This window comes from Stenella coeruleoalba (genome assembly GCF_951394435.1).
Source record: "Stenella coeruleoalba genome assembly, chromosome: 1".
Classification (NCBI taxonomy): Eukaryota; Metazoa; Chordata; class Mammalia; order Artiodactyla; family Delphinidae; genus Stenella; species Stenella coeruleoalba.
In genome coordinates, this window is record NC_137169.1 from 166,676,798 (window position 1) to 166,692,037 (window position 15,240).

Here is a 15,240-nt window from a genome sequence, read left to right on the forward strand (position 1 = left end):
GGTCTACTTTCCTCTGCTCTTCAAATGCCACTTTGATTACTCACTGCGGCCCTCCTTCTCTGAATATACTATCTCAGCATTAACAGGCCCACTCTGTGGCTACTTAGTAAGTCACTTAGTAAATTATCTTTTAGTAAGAACTGATGCCAAAACCTCAGCCTCTATGCACAGGTGCTGAATCAAATCTCGGAGACAGAGTTTTGGGTGAAGTAGAAAAGAACAGCTTTATTGTTTTGCCAGGGGGGAACACAAAGGGGGACACAGCAGGCTGGGGCCTCAAAATCTGGGTGTCCCAACCAGGGAGGTTTTGGTGAGGAGTTTTATAACAGTGGCTCAAGGGTGGAGTTGCTAATAAGGATCAGGGTGTGTGCAGGGTTTGCACTCCTTTAATCTGACTTCAGGTGGTCTCCTCCCTTGTCTCTGCATCCCCTCCCTTCCCTGATTAGCAGCTGTTCAAATCTGCCCTTTGGAACTCAGGGAAGGTCATGGAGGCTGGAGTCTGTTCCCTACAAACAAGAAACGGGAATGGGGGACACAGAAAGGCTTTCACGCCCAGGAGCCTCACAGGGTCCTGCTCAGTTTCAGAACTACGTCGAATGAATCATCAGGAGCCTTAATTCAATTTATCTCTTTAAAGTAACTATTGACTATTACAACACAGTTCTAAAAGTACTATTATAAATCACCCCAATAAGGAAGAAAGAGCATAAAGAAACCAGAGCATCTATGGCTCTCCAAGTAGTTCAAATTTAGAAGGACATAAATACAGAAATGACAAAAGATAAATGCCAGAGAGTTGTATCAACCTGTGAACCAAATGCCAGAGACTGACTCCTTCAATATTCTGAGAATTGTGGAAAAGGCTGTAGGCGGCCAAAATCTTATTCTTAGAGCAAGTAAATGAATACACAAGGCAGAGGAACACCATTTGGAGAATATGTATGCATATAAATATAACAAATGACAGAGAAAATGGGATTACTAAAGGTCCCCTTTGCTGTTACCTTCTTTGTTAAAGAGAATGCTATTTAAACTGTACTCAACTTTCCAAAGTCATAAAGAAGAAACTGAAGTCTAAGATATGGGAATATATATTGAGAAACTGTAGAGCTAGTTAAAGCTAGTTCAAGTCTCCAAGCCCAGCTGAATGAAACATTAGAGGCACCAGAAGCCTAAGCACAAGAAAACATTTTCCTGATTTGTTCAAAAGGAGAAAGAAATTAATTATTTTGCAAACCACTGGTTAGCTTGATAGTGATTCTGAACAAATTGCTGTTAGGTTATTAAACAGATGGGGTGGGAGTGTCTAGGAAGAAAAGAGTTAACCACTGGGAACCAGCACGGGTAAACCAAATGGGGAAAAAGAGGAGCAGAACATGGTAGAAAGAGACAGAGTATAAAAAAAAATGTGAAAGCCTTAGAAATGGACCAAAAAGGTTGTGGGATGACTTCAGTGAAAACCAGGCAGTGTCTAGCATACCCTTCCAAGGTGTCTGATTTAGGGGGTCTTTGTGTCTTTCATGATCTTTGAGCTATTTACAACTCTGTAATTTGTAGACAACTTATAGCAATGCAAATGATTCTTGTCCAGAAATGTACAAATGAATTGTTTCTGATGGATGTTCAGTTGATTCTCCTCCCCCAATGTGGAATAAGCCAGTTTTGCACTTTTGAAGAAAGTTCATTTAAATATTTCTGATGGCCTATTACATTGCTACTCTTTGGATTCTCCTTTGAACCAGTTGTAGCATCTTACTAACTCCCTCATTAATTGAGTTAAATAAAATCTTTGATGTGTTTTTATTTTATATTTGTATAAAAGGCATGATTTTCCTTTGAAATACATATGTATATTTTAAATAAATATAAACATATATACTTCCAGAAGAAGTAGTGACATGTTTTTAAAATATGGGAAGGGGGAATAATGTAGTGTGTTGATAGCAGAAAAGGCACATGGAGTAGTGGGGAGATGAGGCTTGGGAGGGGAAGCAAAACTAGGTCAAAAGGGCTTTGTGATATAAAATATAACGGAATATAATAATATAATATAACGGAAGTGAAAAATTTATTATCTTAAGAGCTGGCACCAGAATTCTTCTTAAGAAGGTTACTATAATTTTTTTGAGCCAGTACTTGTACTGCTGCTTGGTGATAGGCCACATGGATGTCAGCAGAGACCAAGGTAAACATTTTAGGAGGTGGCTAGTGTGATCTTCCTAAAGCAAAGAAAGAAATGTGTTTTAGCTCCTGAAAATGGAGGGGAAGAGGAGAATCAGGAATATGGTGTGCAGTTGGAGACCAGGAAGGGTGAAGAGCCAGTAAAAATTCTTTGTGTTTGAGTAACTAAAAGGCATTTCAAAAAGAAGTATTCAATTTGAAGTCATTTGCATTAATGCAGTGTAAACCATTCCAAGATTAGCTTTGTGTCAGCTAATTTTCTAGCCAAGTTCTATGGGATTCCTTAACTATTTGTAAACTTGAAAAGAAGCAGAATTAAATATCTGAGTTGCTGCAGAGGCACTACCCACTAAAACTCAAGCCCAGAAGTAGGAGTCTTCATGCAAAAGGATCAGAGACTCTCGAAGAAGAACTTGGATTTCTTGTGGTTTGACATAACCTTATTTAGGCATCAGTGGGTAATAGATTTAAAATTGACATGTGGGTTACATAAACCAAGAATAAAGAGTTTTATTTGATCTTGGAGATGATAGAGAGACACTGAGGGTGCTGACATGGAGTGGTAGGCAAGCCTAGGGGCTAGAAAATGACATGAAAATAGGCGATCAAATGCTCAGTTGGTGTTGGGAAGACAACAGAAGAGTTGCAAATTACAGAGCATCTTAGTTTGTGAATGGGGCCATTAAAAATAAACTCATAGGTTGGCGGCATGAACACAGCCTGCAGGGGGTTAGTGCACCACGCTAGCCAGGGAGGGAGTCCGGGGAAAAGTCTGGACCTGCCGAAGAGGCAAGAGACTTTTTCTTCACTCTTTGTTTCCTGGTGCGCAAGGAGAGGGGATTAAGAGAGCTGCTTAAAGGAGCTCCAGAGACCGGCGCGAGCCGCGGCTAACAGCGCGGACCCCAGAGACGGGCATGAGACGCTAAGGCTGCTGCTGCCACCACCAAGAAGCCTGGGTGCGAGCACAGGTCACTATTCACACCCCGCTTCCGGGGAGCCTGTGTAGCCCGCCAGTATCAGGTTCCCGGGATCCAGGGACAACTTACCCGGGAGAACGCACGGCACGCCTCAGGCTGGTGCAACGTCACGCCGTCACGCCGGCCTCTGCCGCCGCAGGCTCGCCCCGCACTCCATGCCTCTCCCTCCCCCGGCCTGAGTGAGCCAGAGTCCCTGATTCAGCGGCTCCTTTAACCCCGTCCTGTCTGAGCAAAGAACAGATGCCCTCAGGAGACCTACATGTAGAGGCGGGGCCAAATCCAAAGCTGAACCCGGGGAGCTGTGCGAACAAAGAAGAGAAAGGGAAAATTCTCCCAGCAGCCTCAGGAGCAGCGGATTAAATCTCCACAATCAACGTGAGGTACCCTGCATCTGTGGAATACCTTAATAGACAACGAGTCATCCCAAATTGAGGAGGTGGACTTTGAGAGCAAGATTTATTATTTTTTCCCTTTTTCCTCTTTTTGTGAGTGTGTATGTGTATGCTTCTGTGTGAGATTTTGTCTGTATAGCTTTGCTTTCACCATTTGTCCTAGGGTTCTATCCATCCGTTTTTCTTGTTGTTTTTTCTGTACTTTAAAAAAAATTTTTTTTCTTAATAATTACTTTTTATTTTAATAACTTTATTTTATTTTACTTTATTTTATTTTATACCCTTTCTTTCTTTCTTTCTTTCTTTCTACTTTTTCTCCCTTTTCTTCTGAGCCATGTGGATGAAAGGCTCTTGATGCTACAGCCAGGAGTCACTGCTGTGCCTCTGAGGTGGGAGAGCCAATTTCAGGACACTGGCCCACAAGAGACCTCCCAGCTCCACGTAATATCAAACGGCAAAAATCTCCCAGAGATCTCCGTCTCAACACCAGCACCCAGCTTCACTCAACGACCAGCAAGCTACAGTGCTGGACACCCTATGCCAAACAACTAGCAAGACAGGAACACAACCCCACCCATTAGCAGAGAGGCTGCCAAAAATCATAATAAGGCCACAGACACCCCAAAACACACCACCAGACGTGGACCTGCCCACCAGAAAGAAAAGATCCAGCCTCATCCACCAGAACACAGGCACTAGTCCCATCCACCAGGAAGCCTACACAACCCACTGAACCAACTTTAGCCACTGGGGACAGACACCAAAAACAACGGGAACTACGAACCTGCAGCCTGCAAAAAGGAGACCCCAAACACAGTAAGATAAGCAAAATGAGAAGACAGAAAAACACACAGCAGATGAAGGAGCAAGATAAAAACCCACCAGACCTAACAAACGAAGAGGAAATAGGCAGTCTACCTGAAAAAGAATTCAGAATAATGATAGTAAAGATGATCCAAGATCTTGGAAATACAATAGAGAAAATGCAAGAAACACTTAACAAGGACTTAGAAGAACTAAAGAGGAAACAAGCAATGATGAACAACACAATAAATGAAATTAAAATACTCTAGAAGGGACCAATAGCAGAATAACTGAGGCAGAAGAACGGATAAATGACCTGGAAAATAAAATAGTGGAAATAACTACTGCAGAGCAGAATAAAGAAAAAAGAATGAAAAGAACTGAGGACAATCTCAGAAACCTCTGGGACATTAAATGCACCAACGTTCGAATTATAGGGGTTCCAGAAGAAGAAGAGAAAAAGAAAGGGACTGAGAAAATATTTAAGGAGATTATAGTTGAAAACTTCCCTAATATGGGAAAGGAAATAGTTAATCAAGTCCAGGAAGCACAGAGAGTCCCATACAGGAAAAATCCAAGGAGAAACATGCCGAGACACCTATTAATCAAACTGTCAAAAATTAAATACAAAGAAAACATATTAAAAGCAGCAAGGGAAAAATAACACACAAGGGAATCCCCATAAGGTTAACAGCTGATCTTTCAGCAGAAACTCTGCAAGCCAGAAGGGACTGGCAGGACATATTTAAAGTGATGAAGGAGAAAAACCTACAACCAAGATTACTCTACCCAGCAAGGATCTCATTCAGATTTGATGGAGAAATTAAAACCTTTGCAGCCAAGCAAAAGCTGAGAGAGTTCAGCACAACCAAACAAGCTTTACAACAAATGCTAAAGGAACACGAGAAACAGGAGAGAAGGAAAACACCTACAATAACAAACCCAAAATAATTAAGAAAATGGGAATAGGAACATACATATCAATAATTACCTTAAATGTAAATGGATTAAATGCTCCCACTAAGACACAAAATCGCTGAATGGATACAAAAACAAGACCCATATATATGCTGTCTACAGGAGACCCACTTCAGACCTAGAGACACATACAGACTGAAAGTGAGGGGATGGAAAAAGATATCCCATGCAAATGGAAACCAAAAGAAAGCTGGAGTAGCAATTCTCATATCAGACAAAATAGACTTTAAAATAAAGAATGTTACAAGAGACAACGAAGGACACTACATAATGATCAAGGGATCGATCCAAGAAGAAGATATAACAATTGTAAATATTTATCCACCCAACATAGGAGCACCTCAATACATAAGGCAAATACTAACAGCCATAAAAGGGGAAATCGACAGTAACACATTCATAGTAGGGGACTTTAACACCCCACTTTCTCCAATGGACAAATCATCCAAAATGAAAATGAATAAGGAAACACAAGCTTTAAATGATACATTAAACAAGATGGACATAATTGATATTTATAGCACATTCCATCCAAAAACAACACAATACACATTTTTCTCAAGTGCACATGGAACATTCTCCAGGATAGATCATATCTTGGGTCACAAATCAAGCCTTGGTAAATGTAAGAAAATTGAAACTGTATCAAGTATCTTTTCCAACCACAACGCTATGAGACTAGATATCAATTACAGGAAAAGATCTCTAAAAAATACAAGCACATGGAGGCTAAACAATACACTACTTAATAACAAAGTGATCACTGAAGAAATCAAAGAGGAAATCAAAAAATACCTAGAAACAAATGACAATGGAGACACGACGACCCAAAACCTATGGGATGCAGCAAAAGCATTTATAAGAGGGAAGTTTATAGCAATACAATCCTACCTTAAGAAACAGGAAACATCTCGAATAAACAAACTAACCTCACACCTAAAGCAATTAGAGAAAGAAGAACTAAAAATCCCCAAAGTTAGCAGAAGGAAAGAAATCATAAAGATCAGATCAGAAATAAATGAAAAAGAAATGAAGGAAACAATAGCAAAGATCAATAAAACTAAAAGCTGGTTCTTTGAGAAGATAAACAAAATTGAAAAAACCATTAGCCAGACTCATCAAGAAAAAAAGGAGAACACTCAAATCAATAGAATTAGAAATGAAAAAGGAGAAGTAAAAACTGACACTGCAGAAATACAAAAGATCATGAGAGATTACTACAAGCAACTCTATGCCAATAAAATGGACAACCTGGAAGAAATGGACAAATTCTTAGAAATGCACAACCTGCCAAGACTGAATCAGGAAGAAATAGAAAATATGAACAGACCAATCACAAGCACTGAAATTGAAACTGTGATTAAAAATCTTCCAACAAACAAAAGCGCAGGATCAGATGGCTTCACAGGCGAATTCTGTCAAATGTTTAGAGAAGAGCCAACACCTATTCTTCTCAAACTCTTCCAAAATATAGCAGAGGGAGGAACACTCCCAACCTCATTCTACGAGGCCACCATCACCCTGATACCAAAACCAGACAAGGATGTCACAAAAAAAGAAAACTACAGGCCAATATCACTGATGAACATAGATGCAAAAATCCTCAACAAAATACTAGCAAACAGAATCCAACAGCACATTAAAAGGATCATACACCATGATCAAGTGGGGTTTATTCCAGTAATGCAACTATTCTTCAATATACGCAAATCAATCAATGTCATACACCATATTAACAAATTGAAGCAGAAAAACCATATGGTCATCTCAATAGATGCAGAGAACGCTTTCGACAAAATTCAACACCCATTTATGATAAAAACCCTGCAGAAAGAAGGCCTAGAGGGAACTTTCCTCAACATGATAAATGCCATATATGATAAACACACAGCCAACATCGCCCTTAATGGTGAAAAACTGAAACCATTTCCACGAAGAACAGGAACAAGACAAGGTTGCCCACTCTCAGCACTATTATTCAACATAGTTTTGGAAGTTTTAGCCACAGCATTAAGAGAAGAAAATGAAATAAAAGGAATCCAAATCAGAGAAGAAGAAGTAAAGCTGTCACTGCTTGCAGATGACATGATACTATACACAGAGAATCCTAAAGATGCTAGCAGAAAACTACTAGAGCTAATCAATGATTTGGCAAAGTAGCAGGTTACAAAATTAATGCACAGAAATCTCTTGCATTACTATACACTAATGATGAAAAATCTGAGAGAAAAATTAAGGAAACACTCCCATTTACCAATGCAAGAAAAAGAATAAAGTACCTGGGGAAAAACCAACCTAAGGAGACAAAAGACCTGTATGCAGAAAATTATAAGACACTGATGAAAGAAATTAAAGATGATACAAACAGATGGAGAGATATACCATGTTCTTGGATTGGAAGAATCAACATTGTGAAAATGACTCTACTACCCAAAGCAATCTACAGATTCAATGCAATCCTTATCAAACTACCAATGGCATTTTTCACAGAACTAGAAAAAAATTTTTTACAATTTGTATGGAAACATAAAAGACCCCGAATAGCCAAAGCAATCTTGAGAACGAAAAACGGAGCTGGAGGAATCAGGCTCCCTGACTTCAGACTATACTACAAAGCTACAGTAATCAAGACAGTATGGTACTGGCACAAAAACAGAAATATAGCTCAATGGAACAGGATAGAAAACCCAGAGATAAACCCATGCACATATGGTCACCTTATCTTTGATAAAGGAGGCAAGAATATACAGTGGAAAAAAGACAGCCTCAGCGATAAGTGGTGCTGGGAAAACTGGACAGATACATGTAAAAGTATGAGATTAGAACACTCCCTACACAAAAATAAGCTCAAAATGGATTAAAGACCTAAATATAAGGCCAGAAACTATCAAACTCTTAGAGAAAAACATAGGTAGAACACTCTATAACATAAATCACAGCAAGATCCTTTTTGACCCACCTCCTAGAGAAATGGAAATAAAAACAAGAAGAAACAAATGGGACCTAATGAAACTTCAAAGCTTTTGCACAGCAAAGGAAACCATAAACAAGACAAAAAGACAACCCTCAGAATGGGAGAAAATATTTGCAAAGGAAGCAACTGACAAAGGATTAATCTCCAAAATTTACAAGCAGCTCAATAATAAAAAAACAAACAACCCAATCCAAAAATGGGCAGAAGACCTAAATAGACATTTCTCCAAAGAAGATATACAGATTGCCAACAAACACATGGAAGAATGCTCAACATCATTAATCATTAGAGAAATGCAAATCAAAACTACAATGAGATATCATCTCACACCGGTCAGAATGGCCATCATCAAAAAATCTAGAAACAATAAATGCTGGAGAGGGTGTGGAGAAAAGCGAACACTCTTGCACTGCTGGTAGGAATGTGAATTGGTACAGCCACTATGGAGAACAGTATGGAGGTTCCTTAAAAAACTACAAATAGAACTACCATATGACCCAGCAATCCCACTACTGGGCATATACCCTGAGAAAACCATAATTCAAAAAGAGTCATGTACCAAAATGTTCATTGCAGCTCTATTTACAATAGCCAGGAGATGGGAACAACCTAAGTGCCCATCATCAGATGAATGGATAAAGAAGATGTGGCACATATATACAATGGAATATTACTCAGCCATAAAAATAAACGAAATTGTGTTATTTGTAGTGAGGTGGATGGACCTAGAGTCTGTCATACAGAGTGAAGTAATTCAGAAAGAGAAAGACAAATACCATATGCTAACACATATATATGGAATCTAAGGAAAAAATGTCATGAAGAACCTAGGGGTAAGACAGGAATAAAGACACAGACCTACTAGAGAATGGACTTGAGGATATGGGGAGGGGGAAGGATAAACTGGGACAAAGTGAGAGAGTGGCATGGACATATATACACTACCAAACGGAAAATAGATATCTAGTGGGAAGCAGCCGCATAGCACAGGGAGATCAGCTCGGTGCTTTGTGACCACTTAGAGGGGTGGGATAGGGAGGGTGGGAGGGAGGGAGACGCAAGAGGGAAGAGATATGGGAACATATGTATATGTATAAATGATTCACTTTGTTATAAAGCAGAAACTAACACACCATTGTAAAGCAATTATACTCCAATAAAGATGTAAAAATAAATAAATAAATAATCTCATAAAACACAGGACAGAGAGCAATGCTCTGATTGTCAAAGTAATTGGAAAAGATACGATAGCTGCTGAAATCATCAATTCATTGTTTCATATTTCTAGTTCCTAACAGAGAGAGAAAGTCTAAAATTAGCTTCTCACATATTGTCAGCATTTAAAAGTCCATATTAGCTTTAGGGCAGGGGGAAGTGGGAAATGATGTGTGAATTGTTTCCCAGGGAGTATCGATCTTTTCCAGAAATGGTTCATGGAAAGACTGTCTTTCTTATCAACCACATTTTTTGAGGATCAACTCATACTAAGACACTCTGACAGATCCAGCTGATTTAGAGCTAGCTCAGTACTGAAGAGCAAAGGAGTGGAAATAATCTCCTATTGGAGTCAGGTCAGCATTATGGTTGAAAATACAAGTTTTAGAGTCAAACAGAACAAGTTTGAGACCGGACTCTACCTCTTACTGGCTGTGTGATCTTGGGCAACTTATGTAAGCTCTCTGTGCCTATTTTCTCATCTATAAGTAAGGGTTAATAATGGCAACTTTCTTAAGAGTATCAAGATTCAACAACAACAACAACAATAGCTTAGCACTTAATATTTCCCACACTGTGTAAAGCACTTTGTATGCTCTTTTAGATCCCCATAAAACTCTATGAGGCAGGCCTTATTATTATTCCCGTTATACAGGTGAAATAATGCATGTAAAGTACTTACACGATGACTGGCACATAGTACTTGAAAAATAAATGTTAGCTATCATCATTTTCATGTTATTACAGGTGAGCTTGATGTCAGAGTGTACAAGTTGGATAGTTAGGGCCAGCGGTCACTTCATGACCTTTTCTATGTCAGAGAAGAGCATAGCAATGATATATCACCCTTGAACACTCTGCCTAATGGTCTAGTAGGAGAGAGATTTTCCTCAACACCTCCTGCAATAACTCTACTTTATATTTATTTAGTATGCAGTAAGTAGCTGTTTCCATAGAGCAATGGCAGCATCAAAGCATATGCAAGGAAAACTGATCTAGTGAAAGTATATAAAATGAATAAGAAAGAGGAGAGGAGAGGCAGAAAACCCAGCTAGGAAACCCTAACATTACTGTACACAAGAGATATGACAGTAGAATAGGATTAGGAGCCCCATGAGAGATTTTAGAAATTTTGCTGTATACAAGGGATAATGGTCTGTACTTTTCTTGTAATGTGTTTGTCTGATTCTGGTATCAGAGTAATGCTGGCCTCACAAAATGAGTTGGGGAATATTCCCTCCTCTGCAATTTTCTGGAAGAATTCTTCCTACTGTCATATATTTTATTATACATGTTATAAACACCACAATGCATTCTTATTATTTTTGTCTAAAGAGTCAATTATCTTTTAAGAAGATTTAAATCATTTTAAATCTTATATATTTACCTTTGAAGCGACCATTTACAGTAAACGATTAGATACAAGCTTCCATATGTTGTTAAGTTGGTGTGTGTTCCTTTCATGTGGAAAAAGCATACTGAAACAAACAAAAAAATAGCCTGACAGTGAGAAAAGATCATTGTAACATCTCTTAACCTTTCTTACTTGCAAAAGTCTTAGTGCCTAACTGACAACTCTAACTTTACACACAACTTAAATTCCTAAAGGGAATTGGGAGGGGGGGAAATTTCATGTTTGTTGAATCTCAATGTGAACAGAACTTTCACGCTAAGGGGAGAGAACTGTATTCAATGATGTGTTTGAACTGGCTCACATCAGGTTACGAGAACTGATTGACAGATTTTCAAAAATTTTGCAAGCCAGTTGATAAATACAGCCATTATTCAACATTAAATTAAATTAGAATACAATTAAATTATAATTAAATAAATTATATTAAAAATAAAGATAACAAATACTCAAAACTCATCAGTTCCTAATTATTTCATTACTTTACTACTATTCTATTTTGCTACTTTACTATTATCTGCCTCCTTGAAGTTATTCACACCTATTTAAATCTGTCCAGTGGAAATGCTACATAGTGGTATGCTACTGCAGGTTGGGACCTTGAAACAGGCCATGGTGGGAGTATGTCTACCACAGAAAGAAGTAAATATGGCAAATATGGGCTTTCCCCTCTCCCTTAGAGGGCTGGTTGTTACACATTTACCAGTACATGTCTGATGGTATTGCCTTAAGAATGATAAGAAATTAACAGAGGGCAATAATTCAGTACCTCTTCAATTACATTGATATTTCTCATTAATTCTTATAGCTATCTTGGATCAAACATTTTGCAACATGGGAAGAGCATGATAACTGAACCCAAGTACAGAAAGATAGCTTACCCAGGAGAAAAGCTAGATTCTTAGACCCAGAGATTCTTGCATGCCATATAATCCAGTTTTTTACCCAATGCAGGAACCATGAAGCTACACAAGATCTTGCAAAAGAGAAGCAAACAGCTTTGTTTTTAATGGGAACAGAGATCCTAGTCATTTATGTGATGGAGGCAAAACTTGCCAATTCAGGACTGTTCCTTCCCTGTGCCTTCCAGCCTCTCCACTTCCCCGCATCCCCAGAAAGATCAAAAGAGTGGATGTGCTTTACCATCAAAGTTCCCAGATCTTTGATGATGCAAAATTGGGGAAATGGGTAAGAAGAGTAAGAACAGATATGTAGGGCACGGGGAGAGAAAGTGAGGTCTAACTGAGACCTGAAGAAAAAAACAGAAGTGGAGTAAAAACCTGACAGAAAATAATGGAGCCACAGTGAACCTGACTGGAGGAAGAAGGGCTGGTGGTAACAATGACCTTCAGCAAAGGGATGAACCAATGTCCAGCCAGCCAGTGAGCCCTGGTTCATCCTCCTTAGGTCTCTCCCAAAATTAGTCCATCACCTTCCCTTGCATCAGGAAGAAATGTCAGTTTGCCTCCTAGCCCCCAGCTCTGCTCTACCCACTCCCATACCCATGCACCCAACTCAGTCCCAGAAGCTGCTTAAATGCCAGCCCTATAGGATTTAGGGCTGATAAGTGCTGAGCCTCCCTCACTGCCAGATGCCAAGTTGGAGAAGATGAGAAGTACAAAGGCTGATCAGTGACCCACATCCATGTGCCACAGTGGCTACCTTATGTCACCTTTGAGAACATTCCAAATAGTAAGTGAATTGATACAAAATAGAAATTTCTCCTGTGAATATCATTTCGTATAGAACACTCATGACAGTGAAAAACTAGTTGAAATAAAAGCAAAACAAAGTAAACCTTCGGCTGTTACTTCGAAAATTAATGTGTAAACTGTATGTGATGTAACAATGAAACAACACTGCACATTGGATCCAACAGGAGCATGGGAGCAGCTAGTGGGCTGGGTCATTTCACACACCCTAAGGTGCTGAAGTGACATGTGCGTGGCTCTCATCTGAGCTCAGTGGGCTGAATCTCCTAGAGAAAAATGGTCTCAGGAGTTTACAGTTTATCTCAGGAACTACTTACACTCCTGCTTTTTGGGGACTAATGATAATTTTCTCCTCCAGGAAGGCAAACTTTCTTGCTATTTCCCAAACTTACTCCTCTAGCTTTTTAATTTGATTAAGGAAAAGAAAAATAAGGAAAGATATGAGTAATTACTAAATGCTATTGAATGATCCTTTCAGCATAGTACAGGAACATGAAGCTCTTTTGTTATTGTCACTATTAAATCTGAATTATCATGTCTAAAATATGTATTAAAACTTGAGTTTAGAATTGTATTATAGCTTGCTTTTTAGAGAACCTGCATAATGGAAAAATAAATGATTTTTAATTTATGCATGATGTACATTGCTAATTCATGTGATAATATGTGGACTCATGTTCTAGGTATATAGAGAGTAAAATAATATCTGTTTCAAACTCTACCTTAGGGTCTGTCATCCAGCAACATTTCATGCTGGGTTCATTCACACACTACAGAACTATGGAGCTTCAGAGGAAGATTTTCCAAAACAATTGAAATTGAAAAAATTATGTAACAATACAAATGTACACTGAAATAGAACCAGTTGTAATGAAATTTAAAATCAGTAGTATTAATACAACAAAGATTTTTATGGCACAGGTCAAATATTGTAGCTTAAGATAGTCTAGTTGATAGTAACTTGAACATTCAGATAAAGTGCTCTTTACAAGGAAATGATAGATTTACAGCATGCCAGAGTGTGAATCAGTTAACATTTCAAATGAGAACATTAACCAGGATTAGGAGTTCTTCAGGAATAATAATGATTTTATTACGTGGAAAATGAAAAGACATTAAAATATTTTCCAAGTAAAAATAAGAAAATAAATTGAGACCTGCAGGAATTACCCATTCTAAGGATCAGTTGGTAGGGGGAGCATTACAGGATCAGGAAATAGAAGGTCAAGACGTGGTGCAGCTTAACTAAGAGGATGAGAGGACACGTGGGTAGAGATGTGTTTAGGAAGGCTGATGGGGTGCTTGTGTCAGACCTTGTTAGCCCTGTTAGAGGTTTACTCTCTCAAAGAACAACTGAAGGATTTTTTTCTCTCCCGTTGCGGAGCACAGGCTCCGGATGCGCAGGCTCAGCGGCCATGGCTCACTGGCCCAGCCACTTCGCGGCATGTGGGATCTTCCCGGACCGGGGCACGAACCCGTGTCCCCTGCGTTGGCAGGCGGACTCAACCACTGAGCCACCAGGGAAGCCCCAAATGAAGGATTTTAAAGAGCGGAGTCATAGGATTAGATTCGTATTTTCCAAAGATCATTTCGGCTGCAATGCAGAAAATATATTGCTAATATGGGCTAGGCCTGGAGGCAGTGAGACCAGTTGGCAGTAATCTGATGGTAATGAAAAATTAAGGAAGTTATGGGAAGTTTACACCTTTGCAGGAAGGAGAGTGGGAGCAGGTAAATCAGGCAGAAAGACAAGTTTCATGTAGGCATTGAAAAGTCACTTGACTACCTGGGAGCTTAGTTTTCTTATCTTAGAGAATGGAATCATACCTGGCCTTGCAGAGTCCTCCCTCCCTTATCACAATGATACAGAGCCTATTATGTGCAAGGTCCTCAGGATAGAGTAGACTTCTAGCATTCCAAAAAGAATTTAAATTATTAAAGATATATCCCTTCCATTTTTGTGAAATGCCTCTTTTCTAAGGAACCAAAAGCACTTTACTAACATTATCTTCTCAGACTAAGGGTTCCCAGTGAAGCTGGAATAGTCAGTAAGCACAGTTGATTGGCTCAATAACAGAGGTGAGCATTCACTGACGTATTGATAAACTTTCCAGAGAAAGAAGGGGTTCTCTGCCTTGAGGATTTTCTACACCATCAACGCATTGATAAACCAAATGCGTTCTCCAGGCCACCTCAAAAGATTAAGATTCAAGAGGACCAGTGAACAACTATAATTTAGAATTTACTTATAAAAGGTATATATGTGTTCCGACCTATTATTAGAATAACCACTAATGATATCACATCTTGTATATACACTTTCCCTAGATATTTTTAGGTTGGAATAACTTGATCTCAATTTTCATGCATGAATTTAATCATAATTAACACATCTAAAAGTGTAAGGCAATAGATTGTCTAGTTGTTGTTAAAACTGTGTCTTTGTTAGTTCTACCTTTCTCTAGAAGAGCTATACATAAACACTTCAATCTCTTATGCACTTATAAAGAAGTGGTTTCGTTTTGAGAACATTCAGTGTCTATATATTTTAACTAAGTATCTGTAAAATTCATAAAGAAACAGAAAACAATATAAA